This window comes from Procambarus clarkii, chromosome 15 (assembly GCF_040958095.1).
Source record: "Procambarus clarkii isolate CNS0578487 chromosome 15, FALCON_Pclarkii_2.0, whole genome shotgun sequence".
In the NCBI taxonomy this organism is placed as follows: Eukaryota; Metazoa; Arthropoda; class Malacostraca; order Decapoda; family Cambaridae; genus Procambarus; species Procambarus clarkii.
In genome coordinates this window covers 7,660,409-7,668,318 of record NC_091164.1, presented here as the reverse complement: position 1 = coordinate 7,668,318, position 7,910 = coordinate 7,660,409, and the positions used below count along the sequence as shown (strand labels likewise).

At 42.9% G+C, this 7,910-nt stretch overlaps 1 long non-coding RNA gene across 1 annotated transcript; it reads left to right on the top strand.

Annotated features, from left to right (window-relative positions):
• Nucleotides 1-496: 496 nt before the first annotated feature.
• On the top strand, nt 497-5,092 carry LOC123759221 (uncharacterized). The gene is made up of 2 exons (XR_006773011.2): nt 497-2,109; nt 4,757-5,092. It is a non-coding gene; the product is annotated as an uncharacterized lncRNA (long non-coding RNA).
• The last annotated feature ends 2,818 nt before the right edge of the window (nt 5,093-7,910 follow it).

Sequence of the window (7,910 nt, the reverse complement as noted above, 5' to 3'; positions counted from 1 at the left end):
AACATGTTCTCCCTCTTGACTACCAGCCTCTCATGAGGAACTGTATCAAACACTTTCTGACAGTCTGGTAAAATACGGTCTACCCAGTTCTAGAGGACTGAGTAACTAGAGTCCTAGTTCTTGTTCCTGTCGTGTTATAGTGACCTTGTCATGGATGTTTGTCATGTTGATAACGCTCGACTGTCTCCTTCTAAATCCATGCTGCCCATTTCTTACACAGTTTGTCCTCTCCAAGTGACCAAGTATCTTCAGCCTGATTGCTTTTCTCAGCGCTTAACACAGAATACTTGTCACGTGACAATGGTGTGTATCTTAGTGCCTCCTGTCTCTCTCCCTATTGTCAATATTGCGACTCCGTTTGCCTCGCTTTTGTTTAAATTATGAGAAGTTTCCAGTCTCAAATGTTTTACTGAAAAGTTTCATTTATCGGATTATAAAGCATCTCTGCGGCCTCCTACAGTAGTCAAGGTGATAATAAGTCTAGTCCTGTTGATTTTGTTGTATCTAATTCTGATGTTTTCTAACCGCTACAGTAACTGTTGTCAACATCCAGTGTTTCCTCTGGCCTTTCATCTCTCAACTCTGCTTCTTTTTCAAAAATTTCCTAAAATCTTTGTTGAGTTCCTCACACACTGCCTTGTCGTTTTGCATGAGAATTCCACCTTGTCTTCAATCTGTTTACATGGTCGAGTACACAATGTGTCAACTTAGTGAAAGAGAAAACATGCACTCTCTTGAACATTATATTGTAGAATGTCCCATACTGACTGACTTTCGCCCTCCTGGGCTAAGGTATGCTGAACTCTGTAGTTACAATATGAGTACTGGAACACTTGATGATATATTGGACTTGTATTCAAGATTGACCATGTAATATATCAATCATACAATGTATATATATGATGTAACTATATAACCTGAGCTTGTAAAAGCACCTTCATCACCTTCAGTGATTAAGTGCTTAACTGCACACTAGTTTCTTTATCAGCCACCTCACCCTGTCAGAGTAAATGAGACAAATGTATGTGAATGCATGTGTGTGTGTGTATATATGTATGTATATGTGTGTGTGTGTATATATGTATGTATATGTGTGTGTGTGTATGTATATGTATGGGTATAAAGTATATATGGAAGCTGATCAGAATTACATTTCACCTTTGTGAATGTACATTAATGACACTATGTAAAAGACACATCTAACACTTTATGTATGTATTAAGGGATAGAGAAGTGAGGAAGAGCGATAGAGGAGGTTTGGGATAAGTGAGTGGAGAAGTGTGGGGGAGGATCCTGTGAGCAACCCGTCTTCTTAAAAATAACGTCACTTTTCGCTCGTATGCGCCGCTATGGCCAAATTTGGACGTAATTTGAAATGAAATCGACTCACAAAAGTGACGTTCTATTCCGTTTTCTATTTGAGTCGTCCGGCCTACGCGCAGAGGTTATGAGAGGACACTTTAAATTAACGTTTTTCATAACGTTTTGAAACTTTATGAGAATTTCCTGCCCACCTAACCCATCAGAGGACCCTTAACTTACTGTTGTTGAAAAAAAAAATCCCAAATTTATTTTCATTTTTTTTTCATTTTCAAATTACGTCCAAATTCGGCCATACGGGCAAACGGCCAAAAGCAACGTTCTTTTTAAGAGGACAGGTTGCGTACAGTCTGGGATGGAGTAGAGGAGAAGCAGTGGAGGATGGTGGTGAGGGCTGGGACGTGAGTACGCTGCAGGGCGAGTCGTCGTCGTCGTCTTCGGAGGATGGTAAGGAATGAGATATAAAGAGCTGAAGACCATGGGAGAAGACAACCAATATATCAGGAGGTAAGGCTAACAAGTGCCAGGAATAAGGAAGAAGGAGCAAGACATAGAGGAAAAGGGGAAGGCGAGAAAGAAAAGATCCAAAAAAAAAAAGGAAGGTAGCGACAAGAAACAAAGGAAGCGGGAAAATCCCAGGACAGGAGGTGAGATGAGACAAAAACCAGTGAAATCCAGAAGAGTAGGGCGAGGGAGGGTATATATAAGACCAGCCTTCAAGGACCTGCACCATCAACACTCCTGCAGGACCCCAGACACACACACACACACACCTATCACAGTCTTCAGGTAAGATTATTATTAAGACAATCAGTAGGAGTCGTCAGGAGGATTCGAACCCATTCACTTGGTACTCCCAAGCAGGTGAGAGGGTTCGAACTCTCCTTATGACACCTTATTCATTGTCTCGTTGATACATCACGATAATGTGATTTCTATGAACATTATTATTATTATTATTATTATTATTATTATTATTATTATTATTATTATTATTATAAACGTGTTAGTTTCTTCTGCCTAGACGGGACTTTTGTACAGAAGTGTTAATCAAACGGACTATATTGGTCAAACACAGTGTAGTAAGTTGTAATGACAACAACTGTAATATATCATAATATAACTATAAATGGCATATATATATATATAAATATATATATATATATATATATATATATATATATATATATATATATATATATATATATATAATTGTATTTATTTATTTGGTTAAATATGAACGCATTGCTGGCGTTGTTGATCTTATAGTATAAGCTTTCTTTGTTTCTATTTCTCTTACTCACGGGAGTAAGACCAGCAATCTAGTTACCAAAATTCATTGTAAAGGAACTCTAGTAATTAGTGAAGGTTTCTACTGGTTCCTTCCACTCTGGAACATCTTCAGATGCAAGGAATGAATGCACAAGATTGATTGATTGATGTAAATTAAGCCACCCAAGAGGTGGCACGGGCATGAATAACCCGTAGGTGGTAGATGTTTTGGAGTGAATGTGATCTTTGGTCGTGAAAATACACAAGGTGCAAAGTTATCTTAAATATACATATTGAAGAGGTGAAGTTGTGTGGGGGATAAAGTGAAGTAATCACACATAGATGAAGAAATAGGAGAATAATGGGGATGGAAGCCAATCAAACAATAGGTAAGGTGGTGGGTGGGAAGAACTCGGTAGATATGTCTGATGCTGTATGGTGAGGTCTGGGTCTGAGCGTAGGCAAGGTGCTGTATGGTGAGGTCTGGGTCTGAGCGTAGGCAAGGTGCTGTATGGTGAGGTCTGGGTCTGAGCGTAGGCAAGGTGCTGTATGGTGAGGTCTGGGTCTGAGCGTAGGCAAGGTGCTGTATGGTGAGGTCTGGGTCTGAGCGTAGGCAAGGTGCTGTATGGTGAGGTCTGGGTCTGAGCGTAGGCAAGGTGCTGCATGGTGAGGTCTGGGTCTGAGCGTTGGCAAGGTGCTGTATGGTGAGGTCTGGGTCTGAGCGTAGGCAAGGTGCTGTATGGTGAGGTCTGGGTCTGAGCGTAGGCAAGGTGCTGTATGGTGAGGTCTGGGTCTGAGCGTAGGCAAGGTGCTGTATGGTGAGGTCTGGGTCTGAGCGTAGGCAAGGTACCCAAGTTATTACTCTGTATATTTATGGTGGGTCTATTTTACTGTTATGAGAATAGCGTCCAGTATTTGTAGTCTTCAGTGGTCAGTGGTGTATGACAGGATTTTTGTATTATCTGCTAGCATGTTCCTAGTGAGTGTTGTGTTATGTACACTTTGCTTATGGTTTCTATAGGCACCAGCTTGTAGATGGCAGGTCAGTCTCATCGAGAGCTTTGTGGTACCCATACCAATATAAGTAGATCGAAGATAAGCTATTTACTTATTTACTTATTTGTTTATTTTTGCCGTTTGGCTATACGTTCCACTTTAGTCTGCTCAAAAGTATATTACTTATTAAAATTAAAAGTGAGAGATTATACTAAGTTCATTATCTCAAAGTTTGAGTTTATAAGCTTCGAAGACAATGTGAAGTTATAAGTTAATCCCTTCTAAAGTTCATTCATGTTTGGCTTCTTCTCGCTGTTTGCCTCCTACGTTGCTCATGCCCGTCTATTAAAATTAGCTCCATCTGTCTGTCTAGTCAGCTTGAAGCTTCATCTTCAGCACACTTCAAGCCCACTAGCCGTCGTACTAGCAGCCCACTTGGGGCCTTATTCAAGTTACTTGTTGCTTCACTTGCAACTCAATTACAGCCTCGTTTACAACCTGATACATTGCGTGAGGCTCTACGGGATCCGCTGTGTTGATGGATTCGGGACCCTTTGTGTTATGCAGTGTTCTATCGGACTCTGTTCTACGGTACACATTGTGTTGAGTACGTAAATTGGTTAAGTATATAAATGGGTGAATGGGGGATATGTATATATATATATATATATATATAATATAAATTTAATATAAATGAAACAATACAGAACTCAAAACTCATGTTTAAATAGATTAGGAAGTTTAGAGTCAGGAAAAACCAGAGTGAACACTTATTTGGAAAGAATTTTTTTAATTCGTGAAACAAATTACCAGGGTATATATATATATAATAGCTGTGGGATCGCTGGATTGTTTCGAGCGTAGGATAGACATGAATAATAATTGAAATTGTGTTAGAACACGAAAACGCTTGGAAATTTCGTTTCATTTCTCCCTTTGTGGATTCTTAGGCATAAATGGGTTTGTGAGGATGTAATAGGAACTGCCTTGTATGGGCCAATAGGTCTTCTTCAATTTCCATTTGTGTTTCTAATGGTCTTATGAATAGTATTCCATGACCCAGTGTCTTGTATACTTTCCTAGTTGTGCTTGCAGGGGGGTTGAGCTTCGGCTCTTTGGTCCCGCCTGTGTGTGTGTGTTGTTGACCAGCTGTGCTTGGCTCCCACAGACCATGATGAGTTTCCGCGGGTACCTGATGGTGGTGATGATGGTGCTGGCTATGGTGATGGCTCACGTCGCCACGGGCTTCAGGCGCGACGGCTACCACAGGGACGACCATGATGACCACTTCGACGACCACGACGACCGCTACGACGACAGGGATGACGGTGGCCACAAGGGCTACAAGGGTCGCGGGTGGTGATCCACCTGTCTTCAAGACGATCAAGAAAGTCCTCAAGGCATCAGACCAGCAGCGACCTGACCACCTCACCTCGTCACCTCTGAACTCTTGCTGCATTATTTTTCTCAGCAGTCAACTATTAATACAGAATAAGCATTGTAATGTGAATGTTTCATTATCCAAACCAACGACTATAAATTATTACGGGTAAAATTTTGTATTGGTTGCAAGTTACTGTAGTGAGAGAGACATACACACAACTATCATAGATTTCATCATAAAAACGGGAAAATTTCAGGAAACTACAGAAGGCCTGTTGGCCCTTGCTTCACCACACACACACTATCTTCATCACTGTAACCATCGTTATCACACACAACCATCGTTACTGTAGCCATCTTCACTACCCACGACCAGCCTCATCACTCAGTACTTGATGGTCGTGTGGTCGCGGGTCGTAGAGTTCTCAAAGTGACTTGTTATTTGGCATACCCTTCACCATCTTCCCTATCCTTCACCATCTTCCCTATCCTTCACCCCCTTCCCTACCCTTCATCCCTTTCCCTACCCTTCACCCCCTTCCCTACCCTCCACCATCTTCCCTATCCTTCACCCCCTTCCCTACCCTTCATCCCTTTCCCTACCCTTCACCACCTTCCCTACCCTCCACCATCTTCCCTATCCTTCACCCCCTTCCCTACCCTTCATCCCTTTCCCTACCCTTCACCACCTTCCCTACCCTCCACCATCTTCCCTATCCTTCACCCCCTTCCCTACCCTTCACCACCTTCCCTACCCTCCACCATCTTCCCTATCCTTCACCCCCTTCCCTACCCTCCACCATCTTCCCTATCCTTCACCCCCTTCCCTACCCTTCATCCCTTTCCCTACCCTTCACCACCTTCCCTACCCTCCACCATCTTCCCTATCCTTCACCCCCTTCCCTACCCTTCACCACCTTCCCTACCCTCCACCATCTTCCCTATCCTTCACCCCCTTCCCTACCCTTCACCACCTTCCCTACCCTCCACCATCTTCCCTATCCTTCACCCCCTTCCCTACCCTTCACCACCTTCCCTACCCTCCACCATCTTCCCTATCCTTCACCCCCTTCCCTACCCTTCACCACCTTCCCTACCCTCATCCATCTTCCCTATCCTTCACCCCCTTCCCTACCCTTCACCACCTTCCCTACCCTCCACCATCTTCCCTAATCTTCACCCCCTTCCCTACCCTTCACCACCTTCCCTACCCTCCACCATCTTCCCTATCCTTCACCCCCTTCCCTACCCTTCACCACCTTCCCTACCCTCCACCATCTTCCCTATCCTTCACCCCCTTCCCTACCCTTCACCACCTTCCCTACCCTCCACCATCTTCCCTATCCTTCACCCCCTTCCCTACCCTTCACCACCTTCCCTACCCTCCACCATCTTCCCTATCCTTCACCCCCTTCCCTACCCTTCACCACCTTCCCTACCCTCCACCATCTTCCCTATCCTTCACCCCCTTCCCTACCCTTCACCACCTTCCCTACCCTCCACCATCTTCCCTATCCTTCACCACCTTCCCTACCCTTCACCCCCTTCCCTATCCTTCACCCCCTTCCCTACCCTTACCACCTTCCCTACCCTTCACCACCTTCCCTACCCTCCACCACCTTCCCTACCCTCCAACACCTTCCCTACCCTTCACCACCTTCCTTACATCCACCACCTTCCCTACCCTTCACCACCTTCCCTACCCTCCACCACCTTCCCTACCCTCCACCACCTTCCCTACCCTCCACCCCCTTCCCTACCCTCCACCACCTTCCTTACCCTTCAACACCTTCTCTACCCTTCAGGGAGGTCAGGTGCATAAAACAAGACGGTGAGGAGTACATAGAAAAGGAAGAATAGGGCATAAATGGGGGAAGGATAGTGGACGTAAAAGGGACACAACACATACAAAGATTAATCAGGTGGCATGTTGAGCAGTGCTGGCGATGAGTCACAATAACGTGGCTGAAGTATGTTGACCAGACCACACACTAGAAATTGAAGGGACGACGACGTTTCGGTCCGTCCTGGACCATTCTCAAGTCGATTGTGAGAATCTTCCCTCAACACTGTTGAGCAGTGTCTTCTATGTTGGGATCTTCACGTTCTGGTCTTGTTCTTACTCTCATGGTGGGTGGGTAAAGCCACGCCCACTACACCTGCCCAATCTTTGTTTTTGCTTCGTCCCTATTTACGTCCCTTATCTTTCCCCATTTGTGCCCTATTCTTCCTTTACGATGTACTCCTCACCTGCTTGTTTATGCACCTGACCTCCCTAATGGTTTAAATGCAATACGCCTAACACTGTCCCTTTACTTGAGAATGAACCATGTAGGTTCGAAACGTTGTGTAAATTTATTATAAGTGTAATACATTCTACAGTTAATTATTTCTTTCTTTTTCTTCACCTCGACCAAAGATGACCTTTGGAGAACCCCTTCTTCTAATTAAACCAAGCTGCAAGAGCACTAGTCAGAGGGAAAGAAGCTCTGAACAAGAACTATATTTCTTTAGTATATGACTGCAGAATATGCAGTCATATTTAATGAAACATGTATAAATGAAAACCTGCTGCCAGTATACATATATATATATATATATATATATATATATATATATATATATATATATATATATATATATATATATATATATATATATATATATGCAGAATAACCACATATGAAAAATAGAAAATGCTAAACGCGTTTTCGGCTAATTCGCCTTCATCAGAGCAAAGTAGAAATGATTTCTACTTTGCTCTGATGAAGGCGAATTAGCCGAAAACGCGTTTAGCATTTTCTATTTTTCATATGTGGTTATTCTGCATACTTGGATCAGTGTTTTTGTGATCATTGTTGCATATATATATATATATATATATATATATATATATATATATATATATATATATATATATATATATATATATATATATA